Source organism: Macaca thibetana, chromosome 13 (assembly GCF_024542745.1).
Source record: "Macaca thibetana thibetana isolate TM-01 chromosome 13, ASM2454274v1, whole genome shotgun sequence".
NCBI lineage: Eukaryota > Metazoa > Chordata > Mammalia > Primates > Cercopithecidae > Macaca > Macaca thibetana.
The window spans coordinates 3,037,565-3,055,333 of NC_065590.1; the positions used below are offsets into that span (position 1 = coordinate 3,037,565).

Genomic DNA, 17,769 nt, shown 5'->3' on the forward strand with positions numbered 1-17,769 from the left:
TGTGTATATGTGTGTGTGTGTGTGTGTGTATATATATGTATAAAATATTTTCTTTATCCACTCATTGGTTGATGAGCATTTAGGCTGGTTCCATATTTTTGCAATTGCAGATTCTGCTGCTATAAAATGGGTATACAAGTGTCTTTTTCATATAAAGACTTCTTTTCCTCTGGGTAGATACCCAGTAGTGGGATTGCTGGATCAAATGGTAGTTCTACTTTTAGTTCTTTAAGGACTCTCCATACTGTTTTCCATAGTGGTTGTATTAGTTTACATTCCCACCAGCAGTGTAAAGGTGTTCCCTTTTCACCACATCCATGCCAATATCTATAATGTTTTTATTTTTTAATTATGGCCATTCTCACAGGAGTGAGGTGGTATCACATTGTGGTTTTGATTTGCATTTCTGATAATCAGTGATATTGAGCATTTTTTCATATGTTTGTTGGCCATTTGTATATCTTCTTATGAGAATTGTCTATTCATGTCCTTAACCCACTTTTTGATGGGATTACTTCTTTTTTCCTTGCTGATTTGTTTGAGTTCCTTGTAGATCCTAGATATTAGTCCTTTGTTGGATGCATAGTTTGTGGAGATTTTCTCCCACTCTGTGGGTTGTCTGCTCTGCTGACTATTTCTTTTGCTGTGCAGAAGCTTTTTAGTTTCATTAAGTCCCATCTATTTATCTTTGTTTTTGTTGCATTTACTTTTGGGTTGCTGGTCATGAACTCTTTGCCTAAGCCAAGGCCTAGAAGAGTTTTTCCAGTGTTGTCTTCTTTTGGTCCTCTTTAGATGGTGGTTTCATAATCAGCTATAAAACTCCAACAGGTGTTCTTAAATGCAGGTTTCTGATAACTTTGGAGATTGTGATGTCAGAAAAGAGGAAAACTTTCAGGACCCACGGAGAACTGAAATGTTCATGAATATCAAGCAGAACAGGAATTAATTGCATGGACTAAACTAACAGAAGTCTGAAATCATCTTTTTAAATTGTGCTTAAAATGTTGCTGATCCTTTGTTTTGTTTTTCAGAGTCAAGAACAGTTTTAAGCTATTTACAGCTTTTAACAGTTGAGTAAAGTATACTCCTATGAACAAAATTTGAAGCATATTCATTTCTCTCTAACTGATTTCCCCAGAACTTGGAAACTATTTGTGGGTGTTTTTAACCTATGACAATTTGTTATTTACATAAGTGCAGTAAGAATCTGTTTTATGTAACAGGACACAATTGGAGAAACTGGTTATTTTACCAAGGCTTTGACAGGGATGGTGTGCTTTCCTTTAAGGAATCAAACTTGACTTATGGAGCCAATAAAAGCCCCTTGGAAAAACTGACCTCAGACCTTTGTCTACACAGTCCCTCTCCAGGGTTCCTGACCTGTGGCAAGTAAAGAATGTCACTTTCTGACAGGCCCAGGAACCCCAAGTTTATCTTGGGACCTCAAGAGAAGAGGAATTTACCCAACTCACAGGTATTTGAGGGTACAAATCCATGGCTGGGCTTGGATTTTAAAAAGTCTCATCTGAGATTCCTTCTATGGAACAAAGTTCCGTCAAAGCCAAATTTATAAGCCTATGTAAATATTTTTGCTGCACTGTATACAAATAATTGGGCCAAGTGTAATAAAGCAAACCAGTCCTACCATGATTTATCTTTAGTAAAAATGGGAAACCTGAGAGAAAAATTATGTTTCAAAAACTATAGTATACCTGTTGTTCAATTCTGGTCTTCCCCAATGTTTTTCAGTTTTTATTATTTTCTACTGTTTGGACTGAATTCTAATTTTTCTTGGCTACAAGTCTTCACAATAATGTTTTCATTTTTTTCTCTTCTTTTTTCCCCCATTTTTCCTAATTTGGAGTCACTGAAAACTAAGCTGTGCTTTCCTGTGAACTGAAGCCAGACAACTTAAACCTCAGAGGAAAATAACAGCAACTCGTGTACATACATAAGCCACTTTCATACCTGCCCACTGACTTGTGGACTTCAGACTTGTGTGGCCTATATCGATTTGCCAGGATTGTTCTTTTGCTTGTTGTTGTTTTTCTCTCTTCTTCCCCCTATTTTCTCTTCAAAGGACATAAGACTTCACAACCTTTTAAAAATGAGCTTTCCTAATAACTCAGGACCTTCCCATCTAGGAACAAACCATCCTAACCAGGAGAGATCAGATGAAACCTGAGACCACAGACTCATTTTCTTCTAAAATGCTTTCTCCAAAAGATTTTAAATAAGAAAAGCAGGGAAATATGAAAGGAAAATTTCTTGGGTCCCCAAAATCACTAAGCTAAAGAGAAAAGTCAAGCTGGGAACTGCTTAGGGCAAACCTGCCTCTCATTCTATTCAAAGTCACCTCTCTGCTCACTGAGATAAATGCGTATCTGATTGCCTCCTTTGGAGAAGCTAATCAGAAACTCAAAAGAATGTAACCATTTGTCTCTTATCTACTTATGACCTGGAAGCCCCCTCCCCATTTTGAGTTGTCCCACCTTTCCAGACAGAACCAATGTTCATCTTACATATGTTGATTGATGTCTCCTATCTCCCTAAAAATGTATAAAACCAAACTGTGCTCTGACCACCCTGGGCACGTGTCATCAGGACCTCCTGAGGCTGTATCACGGGCACATGTCCTCAATCTTGGCCAAATAAACCTTCTAGATTAACTGAAACCTGTCTCAGATTTTTGGGATTCACATAATCAACCTTCTGAATTCTTTGGCAATTCAGAGATTTCTTTTTGGTTTTGATCCACTGCTGGAGAATTAGTGTGATCTTTTGGAGTTGTTATAGAACCTTGTTTTGTCATATTACCAGAATTCCTTTTCTGGCTCCTTCTCATTTGGGTAGACTATTTCAGTGGAAAGATCTAGAACTCAAGGACTGCTGTTCAGATTCTTTCATCCCATGGGGTGATCCCTTGTTGTGGTGTTCTCCCCTTCCCCTAAGGACGGGGCTTCCTGAGAGTCGAACTGCAATGATTGTTATTTCCCTTCTGGGACTTAGCCACCCAGCAGGGCTACCAGGCTCTGGACTGCTGGTGGGGAATGTCTGCAAAGAGCCCTGGGATATGATCTGTCTTTAGGTTTCCTAGTGAAAGATACCAGCACCTGCTTGGACTGGAGAGTTTTAAATAGTGACTGTTAATGTGAGCTTTTGATGTTCTAAGGCAAAGGTGTGGCCTAACATAGTTTGTTTTTTTTTTTCTTTTCCCTGTCTATGGAGGGAATATTTTGGAGTATGTGAAATTGTGCTATACTAGGTCATATCAGCTCCAAGCTCCCTTGAAGCATTTGTCTTAAGCCTCAATTCAAACCTGGCTCTGCCCATAACTGGTTGTTTGACCTTGAGCCACTGACTTAACCTCTCTGGGCCTCTATTTCCTCACCTACAAAACCAGAATACTAGGACATATTTTCAGTACTTTTGTGTGAGTTAAATTTAATATTCTGTATAGGGACCTATCACTGTGCCTGTCCTATATATCCACCCTTCAACAACAGCAACTCCTGATTGCCTTCTCCTCCCTCTATGCTGTTCAGTCATGCTCCACCTTCTATGACTAGATCAGCCTGGCACATAGCCACCACTTGGGGAGGAGAAAAAGAAGTGACCTCCTCAGTAGCCCCTGGACATCCATGTAACAGCATACCCATGACCACCTGTGCTGGGTTGAATAGAGTCATTCTGAAACTCATATCCACCACTAAAGTGAATGAGTGTGACCTTATTTGGAAACGGGGTCTTTGCAGATGTAATCAAGATGAGATCCAACCAGGTTAGGGTGGGGCCTAGATCCAATGATTAGCATCCTTAAAGGGAGGCCAAGTGAAGACACAGGGGAACACATAACAAAGCCTGTGTGATGATGGAGGCAGAGATTGGAGAGATGTGTTTACCACCCAAGAAGTGCCAAGGATTGCTGGCAACACCAGAAGCTAGGAAGAGGTGACGGGTGATTCTTCCCTAGAGCTTTCAAGAGTATGGCCCTGCTGGCACCTTGATTTTTAATTTCTAACCTCTAAAACTGAAAGATAATACATTTCCATTGTTTTAAACCATCCAGTTGGCAGTAATGTGTGATGGTGGTCCTAGGAAATGAATACAGAAGAATAGTCTCTCACTATTTTTCCCTCTTAGGTTAGTTAGAGAGTGGACACGTGACCCAGAGAAAGCAGCAGGAGAGGTACATTTTGATGGAACAAGGAAGGTGTTGTGTGAGAAATCACTGGTTCTGCCAAGACCAGCTCAGTGGTGGAGACCCTAACCCAGTGGTGCTAGAGGAATTACACACACACAAATAGAGAGTGCAGAGTGGGAATTGGGGGCTGACAGCCTTCAGAGCTGAGAGCCATGAACAGAGTTTTACCCACATATTTATTGAGAGCAAGCCAGGGATAAGCATTGTTTCTATAGATTATAGATTAACTAAAACGGGAAACAAAGGGATGGGCTCTGGCTAGTTAACTGCAGCAGGAACATATCCTTAAGGCGTAGATTGCTTATGCTATTGTTTGTGGTTCAGGAACACATTAAGCAATTTTCTGCGCTGAGTGGGTCAGCTGTTCTTGCCCTCGTTCCAGTAAACCAACAACCTTCAGTGTGGGCATCACAGCCATCATGAGTATGTCACAGTGCTGCAGAGATATTGTTTATGGCCAGTTTGGGTGCCTGTGTATGGCCAGATTTGGGGGCCTGTTCCCAACATGTCCCCCTTTTTGTTTTTGCAAGACAATAAAAGCAAAGGCAGCTTTATCATGCTGAGCTACTTCTCGCAGGAGGTGGGATCCACATCTGCAGACTATACAAAGGCAAACAACACAGATTAATGACATGATCATCATTGAAATCACAGAGCATCCAAGTGTTTTTATCCATTTTAATGGGTTAATAGCTGCTAATCCGTCTGCAGCTCCTTCAAGCCCTCCAGTTCCTGGCATTAAGGTCAGGTATGCCTGGGATACTTTAAATATTTGTTCTTTTAATTTTGCAATATCCAAAGACAAGTTTGTAGAGTGTCCTTCTAGATGCTTTTTTATTCTTTCCCAAATTTTGATCTTATTAAGAGCCTTTAATAGTTTCCACAAATCCTGATGTTTAGCTCCTAGAGGGGGCTGTATCATTTAATGTTGAGGTGCCACTATACCGCCATGTTTCCAGATAATAGGAACTCTTGCCATACTTCTTACCATTTCTATCATCTAACCATTTTGTTCAGACCAGCTGAACATAGTGTGGCTGTGGCACACAGACTGAGTGATGCAATTCAAGCTAAACATCCCCTTAGGGGACCAATAAATAATGATCCCATGGGAATCCTTGCACAGCACCTCTGCCTGTTCTGCAATGCATCTTCCCAAACCAGTACATTCATTTTTTCTGACTCCAGATCCAATCCTGTTTACAAATAGGTTTTTGAGGGTGGTATGCCTCAATTATAGGAATAGATTTATTGTGGTAAATACTGAGATCAGAAAGCATGTGTAACTGTGTCACAGAGTGATTACATCCAGGCATTATTGCCAGCCAAGATTGATAGCGAGGGGGTAGGCAACTGGTGGCCTTTCCCAAACAGATAGGCAGATGTTCAAATCCTAAAGAAATATTCATAACAGTTCCTTTCTCATGCGGGTGAGATGGGTCTCTATCATCTGTAGGACTGAACATCCAAGAGCTATCATTAGCGTATACTTCCAATGGGGGTCCAACCAAGTTATAGGCCATAGAAGTGGTGGAAAAGGTAAATATGCCCAATAAGTATAATTGTTCTCTGTGTCAGCCCTTGCTAAAGGAATACTCATGGCAATGGTGATCACTGCTATCATGGCTATCATTAAATTACTCATTGTGACTGGTTGCCCTGCTTTCCTCAGGTTTTCTTCTGCCATCTGTGACAGCTTCTTGATCTGTCCCCGGGTAGGTGGCTGCGTTCAACAGGTGTTGCTTGTGACAGTTGGGGTCCTCCTCAGCATCAACTTGGATAACACTGCCACCAGCGGGTCTTTGGGATCCTCCTAAAAGCTCTTCCCGGGTATCTGGCTCATAGTAAGGCTTTAGATGTCTTGATGGTACCCAAATTGGCTGTTGATCCAGTCCTGGAGAAACACAAGAATAACCTCCACCCCAAGTTATTATTTTACCTATTTCCCGACTTTTTGTTATTGGATCTCTCCACCAAACCAGTTGTTCTGCTTCTGTCTTTGCAGCTGGTTTCTGTAAATGCTGTTCAGCTGCTGTTGTGGCTGCTGAACAGATGCTATTCATCTGGCCTTTAGGTAGTCCCGAAAAATTTAAAGTCAATAATGCTAGATTCAATTGCATATGTGGTATCCTGTAGTTCCTATTTCCCCCCTTTTGCTTTTGCAACTGCTGTTTCGGGGAGAGATTCATTCTTTCCACTATGGCTTGTCCTTGAGAGTTATATGGGATACCAGTAATGTGTTTAATATTCCATATAGAGAAAAATGTAGCTAGAGCTTGGCTAGTACAGCCTGGGGCATTATCCATTTTAATAGAAGCTGGAATGCCCAACACTGCAAAACACTGCAAAAGGTGACGTTTAACACAGGCAGAAGGCTCTCCTGATTGGCATGTAGCCCAGACAAAGTGAGAAAAGGTGTCCACACATACATGTACATAAGCTAGTCTCCCAAACAAGGGAACATGGGTGACATCCATTTGCCAAAGAGAATTAGGTCCCAATCCTCGAGGATTAACTCCTCCGGTAAAAGATGAGAAATGCACCATTTGGCAAGTCGAGTATCACTGGATAATAGCTTTAGCTTCTTTCCGGGTAATGCTGTATCTGCATGTGAGACCAGAGGCATTAACATGGGTTAAATTGTGAAAGTGTCTGGCATTAGATATTGCAGTAGCAACTAGGTGATCGGCCATTTGATTACCTGCAATCAAAGGTCCTGGAAGAGGTGTATGAGCCCCAATGTGAGTGATGTAGGAAGGGTGCATTCTACTTCTAACTGCTGTTTGAAATTGGGTAAATAAAGTCATCAGTTGTTCATCTGTATGAAATCGTAACTGAGTATTTTCAATTAATTGTGTGGAATGAACCACGTATGAAGAATCAGAAATCACATTAATAGGCATATTAAAGCCGGGCGCGGTGGCTCAAGTCTGTAATCCCAGCACTTTGGGAGGCTGAGACAGGCGGATCACGAGGTCAGGAGATCAAGACCATCTTGGCTAACATGGTGAAACCCCGTCTCTACTAAAAAACACAAAAAAAACTAGCCAGGCGAGGTGGCGGGCGCCTGTAGTCCCAGCCACTCGGGAGGCTGAGGCAGGAGACTGGCGTAAACCCAGGAGGCAGAGCTTGCAGTGAGCTGAGATCCGGCCACTGCACTCCAGCATGGGCGACAGAGCGAGACTCCATCTTAAAAAAAAAAAAATAGGCATATTAAAAGCAGTCAATACCTCAATTACAGCTACAAACTCTGCCTTTTGAGCTGAAATATAGGGCATCTGGAAAACTTTACCTTTAGAACCAGAATAAGAAACTTTACCATTACTAGACCCATCTGTGAAGACATTTTGAGCATCTTAAATTGGTTTAAATTTGATTATTTTAGGGAGAATCCAATTAGTTAATTTAAAAAATTGAAACAGTTTTGTTTTTGGAAAATGGTTATCAAGAATACCCACAAAGTCAGCTAAATGGATTTGCCAAGTAAGACTATTTATAAAAGCTTGCTGTGTTTGTGCCTTCGTGAGAGGGACAAAAATTTTTCCAGGATCATATCCATGTAATTTAACAATCTGAGTTCTCCCATTTCTTTTCATAGTAGCAATTTGATCCAAATAAGGAGTTAGAGTCCGTGGATTAGCATGTGGAAGAAAAAGCCACTCTACAAGATCTTGCTCTTGGACAATAATACCAGTAGGTGAATTCTGAGTTGGAAAAATTAGCAAATCTAGAGTCTTCTCTGGATCTATTCTATTTATTTGATCCATATGCACTTGCTTCTCAATCAGCTGTAACTCTGCTTCAGCCTCCTTTGTTAATTGCTGAGGGCTAGTGAGACTAGAATCTCCTCTAAGGAGAGAAAATAGATTATTCATGGCATAGGTAGGAATGCCTAGAGCAGGTCGTATCCAATTAATGTCCCCTAGTAATTTTTGAAAGTCATTTAATGTTTTCAATTGATCCCTACATAGGATTACTTTCTGTGACACAATTGTAGTGTCATTTACTAAGGTCCCCAAGTAAGAGTAAGGAGTAGTAGTCTGAATTTTGTCAGGCGCAATAATGAAACCAGCACAAGAAATTGAATTTCGCAAGTGATCATAACATTGGAGTAATATTTCTCAAGCGGGAGCAGCACAAAGTATATCGTCCATATAATGAATAGTGTAATACTGTGCAAAATTTTTTTACGAGTAGGTTCAATAGCTTACCCTACATAAGTCTGGCAAATTGTTGGACTGTTTAACATGCCTTGTGGCAACACTTTCCAATGAAAACACTTAGCAGGGTGCAGGTTGTTTACCTCAGGAATTATAAATGCAGGGTGCAGCTAGGGGATAGTTGTTTTTTTTTTTTTTTTTTTTGACCACAGGCTGGAATTATAAACTGCAAACTCCGCCTCCCAGTATTGCTCAGTAGCTGAGACTAAGGGGATAGTAATTTTTTTTTTTTTTTAGAAAGAGTCTTTTGTTAGCCAGGATGGTAATGACTCGTGGTAAGGCCCGCCGGCCTCCCAAAGTGCTTTTCAGGCTTGATCATGCGCCCGGCCAGAAAGCAATCCTGGGGCTGTAAGCAGAAGCAATCCTGGCTGTAATGCCCCCATAGGTTGTACAAGTGAATTAATGTCTCTAAGATCTGTCAACATTCTCCATTTACCAGATTTTTTCTTAGTAACAAAGACTGGAGAATTCCAGGGGGAAAATGTTGGAGCTATGTGTCCTTTTTCTAATTGTTCAGTAACTAAGTGCTCTAAAGCCTCCAGTTTCTCTTTATTTAGTGGCCACTGTTCTATCAAAATTGGCTTATCTTCTAACCATTTTAAAGGTATAGGTTCTGAAAGCCAAACAATGGCTACCATCAAAAATGATATCCTCAACCTTGGCAGGAACTTCATCTTTCCACTTGAAGCAGTTCCTTCAAACCTTACAATTTTTTTCCTAGTCCCATACCAGGGGCATACCCCATTTCTTGCATTATATGTTGACTTTGAGGGCTGTATAATTGCTGTGGAATTAGAACTTGTGCTCCCCATTGTTGTAATAAATCTCTTCCCCATAAATGTATAGGTACAGAAGTTACAATGTTGAATAGTACCAGGTTGTCCATCGGGCCCTTCACAATGCAAAATATAACTACTTTGATATACTTCACGGGCTTTACCAACTCCAACTATGTTAATTGAGCAGGTTGAATTGGCCACGCAGACGGCCAGTGCTGCAGAGTAATGATTGAAATGTCCACTCCTGTATCTACCAAACCTTTAAATTTCTTTCCCTGAATAGTTATTTCACAGGTGGGATGTTTATCAGTAATTTGATTCACCCAATAAGCTGCTTTGCCATATTTATTTGTGCTTCCAAATCCTATTTGTTTAGTTTCACTTTTCCCCATTTCCACATATGGCACAATCAGGAGCTGTGCTATGCGCTCTCCTGGCTCTGCTTTCCAGGGAACAGAAGTAGATGCAATCTGAATTTCCCCATTGTAATCTGAATCAGTGACTCTTGCATGTACTTGCACTCCTTTTACATTTAAACTAGCTCTACCTGGAAGTAATCCTACCGTCCCCACTGGCAAGGGTCCACAGACTCCTGTTGGCACTTTTTGTGGGGGTTCTCCAGGCAGAAGGCTCACAGCTTCTGTGCAGCATAAATCTACTGCAGCACTACCCGCTGTGGGAGAGGACAGGCATTGTTCAGGGGTGAGGGAATGGCCTGAGCCAGAAGTGCCCCGGTTTGGAACAGGACCCAGGATGGGCTCCTCATGGCGTTTCCCAAAATCAGGTTTCCATCCTAATCAAATTTAGAATGACAGTTTTCCTTTTTTGCATTTTGGACATATTCCAGGCTCAACAGTTTTCTTTTTAATCCCAGCACTTTGGGAGGCCCTCAATCTGGCAACCATCCTGGCTGACAGTGAAACCCCGTTTTTTTATATTCTTTTTTAGTGTGGGACCATGCTTCCCGGACAGTGAGCTAAAACAAGCTCCAGGAAACGGAATATTTCCTTTTTTCCCTCAACTGGCAACCTGACTTGCTGATTTTTTCAGTCCATGCCCCACATGGCTTGGCCAACACAGTAGCCATGGCTTTATGCAGATTACCAGATTACCTCCGATACCGTCACAGGCCTTGATATAATCAACTAAACGTGCTTTCCCTCTAATAGGTTGCAGAGCAGCGTGGCACTCAGGATTGGCATTGTCAAAAGCTGGTAACCACAACACTATATCCTAAGCAGCCAAATCTGCAATCACCTTTTTAAGAGACTCCTGTAACCAAGCTATAAAATCTGCATGTGGAAACAACAGGTGCTGGAGAAGACGTGGAGAAATAGGAATGCTTTTACATTGTTGGTGGGAGTGTAAACTAGTTCAACCATTGTAGAAGACAGTGTGGCAATTCCTCAAGGATCTAGAACTAGAAATACCATTTGGCCCAGCCATCCCATTAGTTAGAAATACCATTTGACCCAGTCATCCCATAGTTGGAGTTGGTAAAGCCCCTGAAGTATATCAAAGTATTTATATTTTGCATTGTGAAGGGCCTGATGGACAACCTGGTACTAGTCAACCAATTGTAACTTCTGTACCTATAAATTTATGGGGAAGAGATTTATTACAACAATGGGGAGCACAAGTTCTAATTCCAGAGCAATTATACAGCCCTCAAAGTCAACATATAATGCATGAAATGGGGTGTGTCCCTGGTATGGGACTAGGAAAATATTTGCAAGGTTTGAAGGAACCGCTTCAAACCACCCAAAGGATTATAAAGCATGCTACTAGAAAGACACATGCACACGTACGTTTATTGCAGCACTATTCACAATAGCAAAGACTTGGAACCAACCCAAATGTCCATCAATGATAGACTGGATTAAGAAAATGTGGCACATATACACCATGGAATACTATGCAGCCATAAAAAAAGGATGAGTTTATGTCCTTTGTAGTGACATGGATGAAGCTGGAAACCATCATTCTGAGCAAACTACTGCAAGGACAGAAAACCAAACACCACACTCACAAGTGAGAACTGAACCATGAGAACACTTGGACACAGGGCAGGGTACATCACACACCGGGACCTGTGACAGGATAGGGGGATGGGGGAGGGATAGCATTAGGAGAAATACCTAAAGTAAATGATGAGTTGATGGGTGCAGCAAACCAACACAGCACATGTATACATATGTAACAAACCTGCACATTGTGCACAAGTACCCTAGAACTTAAAGTATAATTTTTTAAAAATCTGCATACGGTTCTTTTGGTCCCTGTTTTACAGCATTAAAGGAAGGGTATTGTTCTCCTCCTGAAGTGATTTTTTTCCCAAGCTCTAAAGCACACTCCTCCAAGCTCTTCTATGGCACCATCCTGCATGACCACTTGTGTATCTAAACCAGCCCGGTCACTGACACCCAAAAGTTGGTCTGCAGTTATATTAATTTGAGGTTGGGCCTAGGCGTTGTGAGCAGCCTGAATGGAAGCTTCATCTGCCCACCAAGTTTTAAATTGTAAGAACTGAGTAGGAGTTAGATAAGCTTGAGTAAGAGCATCCCAGTCAGTAGGAATCATTTGACTGGAGACAGCAATATTCTTTAACAGTCCCATTACAAAAGGAGAACCTGGTCCATATTGATTAACAGCTTGCTTAAATTCTTTGAGTAATTTAAAAGGAAAAGGCTCAAACGTAGCTATAATATTTCCCTGTTGATCTGGGGGGTGTATCCTAACAGGGGACTGCCAAGCCTCTATATCACCCTCTCATCTAGCTTGCTGAATTCCTGCCTGAATAGAACTGAGAGCAGTAGCTTGAGGCCCTGCTCGAACAGTCACTGGGGTAACTACGATTTGCCCAGTGTCCTCTGGAAAAGAAAGATCTGGAGGGTCAGGCCACTCTTTTTCTTCAAAATAATGAAGGGGTGCAGAAAGGTAGGGACAAACCTCTCCCTCCTTTGCCGCTTTACCTTTAACTGGCAAACAAACCTGCTCTGTCACCTCTTCTGTTACTTCGTTATATTCTCCTTCCTCCTCCTCATCAGTGTGAAAAGGTTCCAAGGTGGAACAAACCAGAGCCCATACTTGTCCCATTGTTACCCTGATACTTCCGAGCTCCCCTTCTTACTCACCACATGGATTGCTTAAGAGGTTTTGTGTGTCCTCCAGCGTAGTTCCACATTCTCCAACCGACGCTCCGGCAACCCTTCGACCTGGGTTCGAGCCCCACGTATGGGTACCACTTGCCAAGACCAGCTTGGTCATGGAGACCCTAACCCAGTGGTGCTAGAGAAATTAAAGACACTCACACAGAAATAGAGAGTGCGGAGTGGGAAATCAGGGGGCTGACAGCCTTCGGAGCTGAGAGCCACAGACAGAGTTTTACCCACATATTTATTGAGAGCAAGCCAGTGATAAGCATTGTTTCTATAGATTATAGATTAACTAAAACGAGAAACAAAGGGATGGGCTCTGGCTAGTTATCTGTAGCAGGAACATGTCCTTAAGGCAGAGATCGCTCATGCTATTGTTTGTGGTTCAGGAATGCCTTAAGCGATTTTCCGCCCTGGGTGGGCCAGGTGTTCCTTGCCCTCATTCCAGTAAACCCACAACCTTCAACGTGGGCGTCATAGCCATCACGAGCATGTCACAGTGCTGCAGAGATTTTGCTTATGGCCAGTTTTGGGGCCTGTTTATGGCCAGATTTGAGGGCCTGTTCCCAATAGATTCTTGGCTGGAGACATCAGGGCAGCACGTCACCCACAGGAAAAAAACACTGAGGGGAGCTTTCCAGTGGCGCTTAGGAATGAACAAAAAAATTATGAACTGTAAACTGTTTCCCTCAGAAGTCAAGGAGAAAACAGAGTCACAAAAATCTTTTTTAAATGCCTGGATGCTTTCCGTGTTGTGTTTTCTCTTAGCTTAGAAAGGACAACGCCTGCCAGGCTGTAATCCATGTTGTTACATCAGGCTCTAAGGACAGTTACGAACAGTCTTCTCTCCTGAGATGTTTCAAATAACACATCCCAAGGCAACTTTATCAAATAAGGCAGCTGCAGATTCTCCAAGACCACATAAATACTGTGTTTTCCTGAGGATTAGGTTGCATAATTCCAGAGATGTCTGTGGTTTGAAGCAAATGAATTATCAACAGAAGAGTCATGTGTCAATGAGCGAAATGGAAAAACAAGGGTAGAGGCAGTCTTTCATCTGAGGAGCATGCAGGGTCACCCTTCAGGATGGACAGATGGTTCACCCATCTTCCACAGGAAAATGAAACCACAGCTGCAGGTCTGAGTGCCAATGTTGGATGAAAGCTGGAAGCTGTTTCTGAAAAGCAGGCTTCCCCCAGGCTGGATGAGTCAGGCCAGGGTGCTGCTCTTCTGGTAAAGTCAGAATTCCACTAAGCAAGTAAGAAGCCCTTTGGTGTGAAGTGTCAAACATGTATGTAACAAAGAAAATATTTTACAATCTTCTAAAGCAATTATGTCCAACCTGGGCCTCATGCAGTCCAAGACAGCTTTGAATGTGACCCAACCCAAATTAGTAAAATTTCTTTTTTTTTTTTTTTTTTTTTGAGATCGGGTTTCGCTCTTGTTGCCCAGGCTGGAGTGCAATGGTGCAATCTCAGCTCACCACAACCTCCGCTTTCTGGGTTCAAGCAATTCTCCTGCCTCAGCCTCCCAAGTATTTTTAGTAGAGACAGGGTTTCTCCATGTTGGTCAGGCTGGTCTTGAACTCCCAACCTCAGGTTATCCATCCATCTCGGCTTCCCAAAGCCCTGGGATTACAGGTGTGAGCCACTGCGCCCAGCCCGTAAACTTTCTTAAAACATTATGAGATTTTTTTTTTTTTAAGCTTATCAGCTATCATTAGTGTTAGGGTATTTTATGTGTGGCCCAACACAATTCTTCTTCCACTGTGTCCAGGGAAGGCAAAAGATTGGACACCACTGTTCTAAAGAGAAGGAAGAGAAATATAGAGAGAGGATTAAAACCAAAACAATTTCAGGCTTCTCAAGAGTAACCCTAAAAGCCCAAAGACCAACAGAGCAATGCTTTAAAAACTCCAAAGGGAAATTATTTCCAAACTAGAATTCTGTTCCAGGACAAATTCACTAATTCATGTGAGAATAGAAAGAAAGATATTTTGGACATGGAAAGTCTCAAAAAACTTATCTCCTATTCACTTTTCTCAGAAAGCTGCTAGAGGATGTGCTCCATCAAAACAAAGGAGTAAGCTGAGAAAGGATGTAAAAAATGAAAGGTGCAACACAGGACAGCTACAAAGGAATATGGGACAGGGGATCCCAGGATATTTGTAGAGCTTTCTGACTTACCTCAGACAGGAGCAGGTCAGAAGTTTCCAGGAAAGAGTTCTTCATGAAAAATAATTGATGGACTCTCTGACATGAATTACCAATTAAGAGGAAATTTAGAGTTGAACTAGTGATAAGTACAGACAGAACTAAGGCAGCAAGCAATGGATAATTATTAACTCCATTATTATTCAAGAAAGTAAAATAATCTCGGATGATTACACAACTCAGCTGTAAACAGTGTTTGCATAATATCTGATCTGAGACCAAACTATTTTTTGTGATGTAATTCACAGTTTGTAGGAAGAAATCTCTGGCATCCTAATAGAAAAATCCTGTACTTGAAAACAAACAAATAATAACTTTAATGTGATTAAGACTTACACTGAGACACCAGCCCCCTACACACCCAGCTGTCAGCCCAGAGTTTAGTGATCTTTAACCAAATATTCTTTTCTTTTTGTATTGTTGGGAAATTTAAAATCTCTACAAAACATCAAAATGAAAGAAAGCAGTTTTATTATTGAATAAGCAAAAACCAGCATACCATGGACAAAGCTTGATCATCTGCAAAGAGATTTTACATGCAGAAAGAAATTCCACCCTACGTAGGCAGCCAAGAAGTTACAATCCTTTTTTCATTCTCAAAAGAGGTGAGCAGTTACAATCCTTTTCCACTGCTCTATTTTTAGCCATTACATACATATGTTCTCTATTAACAGTAACCTGTCCTCCTATGAGAAGACTTAACAGAGCCATTTGATGTACATTCTTTCATAGTTTAGCCTAAATTCACCTTTATCAAAAGGAATAATAATGGCATGGCAACATGGTGAGACCTCATATCTAAAAAAAAATTTAAAGTTACCAAGGCGTGGTGGCACATACTTGTGGTCCCAGCTACTCAGGAGACTGAGACGGGAGGATCACTTGAGCCCAGGAGCTCGAGGCTGCAGTGAGCTGTGATTGTGCCACTGCACTCCAGCCTGGGTGACAGAGCAAGACCCTGTCTTGAAAAAAAAAAAGGAATAATAAATTTGTCTTATCTCTGTGACAAGCAGATTAAGATGGAGACAGAAAGATGCTCAGAGGTTAAACTTCCACAGCGAATGGGACATAGAGACATTATTTTCCCAGGTGTTTACATTTCAAAGAGATGGCTGTCAGATTTCTGAACAAAACAATATGGGTTGTAAAGCTGACAAAAGGCTAAATCAGGAAGACGTAAAAAAAAATTTTTTTAATATCCTTTTCATTGGGTAGGACCATCCCGCCCAGCGCAAACTGCAAAATATTTAGCAGTCTTTGCCCACCCACTTCCCAAAATACCAGTAATGTCTAACCCCAACCGCCTACCCCAGACTTTGTAACAATACCAAAAGAAAGAGAATGAGAAGGGAGGGTGGGAAGAAAACTGCCCTCACATATTTTCAAATACCTCCTGGAAAAGGAAGGCCAAGCTAGAGTGACCAACTCATCAAATTGGTCATAAAGACCAATTTGCCTGGGACTTTTCAAGTTTAATTTTACCAGTTGTAGCACTAAAAACTGCATGTCCCAGAAAATCCACTAGTTCCAGGCAAACCAGGCCAGCTGGTCAACTGAACACCCCATGACATATGCACACATGTGCATGTGTGTGCCAACCATCTAATTATGTACATGTGCCACTTAGGAAAAAATTAAAACTTAAAATAAAAAGATGGGCTTTAACATTGAAGATATCTGGGTTTGGATTATGGTCCTGTCCCTTACCGGTTTTGTGACCTAGGGCCAGTTTCTGTTGATGAATTACAATCATCCCTCGGTATCCTGAGGGACTGGGGCCAGGAGCCACCCAAATCCATGGATGCTCAAGTCCCTGATACAAGATAATGGAGGGTTTGCATATAACCTATGTACAACTTCATGTATACTTTAAATCATCTCTGGATGACTTATAATACCTAATACAATGTAAATGATATGTTAATAGTTGTACCGTTTAGGGAATAATGACAAGAAAAAAAAGTCTATGTTTACAGTACAGATAAAAAATTTTTTTTTTTCTTAAAACAAGGTTTCACTGTGTTGCCTAGGCTAGAGTGCTGTGGTGCATAGCTCACTGCAGCTTCAAACTCCTGGGCTCTAGTTATCTTCCTGCCTCAGCCTCCCAAGATGCAATTTTTTCCCCAAATATTTTCCATTCACATTGAATCCACGGATGCCGAAACCATGGCTATGGAGGGCCGACTATACCATCAACAACTCTGGTTGCCACTTCTCTTGTCTGTTCAAGGGAATAAAAACGATGCAACCTGTCAGGGCTGGTGTGAGAGCAACACCTAATAAATGGCCTTGTCTCTTGCTTGTGTGAATTTGGGCCTCAGTTCTCCAAAATTCACCTACTGACACACCCTTGATTTTTTTTATTTCTTCTTTAGCGAAATTAGCTTATTGTGTTCTTGGCTAATTATCTGTATCTGAATTAGAAAAGGAGCTGATATGGCTTGGCTGTGTCCCTGCCCGAGTCTCATCTTGAATTGCAGTTCCCATAATCCCCACATTCCCATTACCTCCGTGCTGCTGTTCTCATGATAGTGAGTGAGTTCTCACAAGATCTGGTGGTTTCATAAGGGGCTTTTCCCTCTTTGCTTGACTCTTCTCCTTCCTGCCATCATATGAAGAGGATGTGTTTGCTTCCCCTTCTGTCACGATTGTAAGTTTCCTGAGGCCTCCCCAGCCGTGAGGAACCGTGAGACAATTAAACCTCTTCCTTTACAAATTACCAAGTCTCAGGCAGTTCTTTATAGCAGTGTGATAATGGACTAATACAGGAGCCTTTGTGGACAAGGACAATGTCTTTGCATCCTGGTTTTATCGTTCTTAATGCAGTACCTGCAGATGGAGGATTCAGTAGGATTCGTTAGTTGCTATATCATCTTTATCAGTCTGTAAAGTGCTGATTTGTACAGATGATAGAATGGGACATGAATAACTTTTATAGAATATAAATCTTCAAATTCAGTAATTTACTAGTACAGTGCACAGCCAATGTGCTTGCGGGCAGCTCTGGCTGATGAATTACCTCCCATGGCCCGGCTCTCTTGGTGACTTAAGTGCCCCCAAACAAGGGAATAGTTTAGCTGAGTTAGAAATAATTTGGGCAGGAAAATTAGGGAGTGTGGGTGTAGGAAAAGGTTCAGTTGTCCAGGAAAGGAAAGGAGACAGTAGCTTTCATGACAGAGAGACAATTCTAGGGTTAAG

At 41.6% G+C, this 17,769-nt stretch overlaps 1 protein-coding gene across 1 annotated transcript in view; it reads right to left on the reverse strand.

Moving 5' to 3' along the window:
• Nucleotides 1-17,769, reverse strand: part of MITD1 (microtubule interacting and trafficking domain containing 1) — a 977,552-nt gene that overhangs the window by 81,744 nt on the left and 878,039 nt on the right. The window lies entirely within an intron of this gene.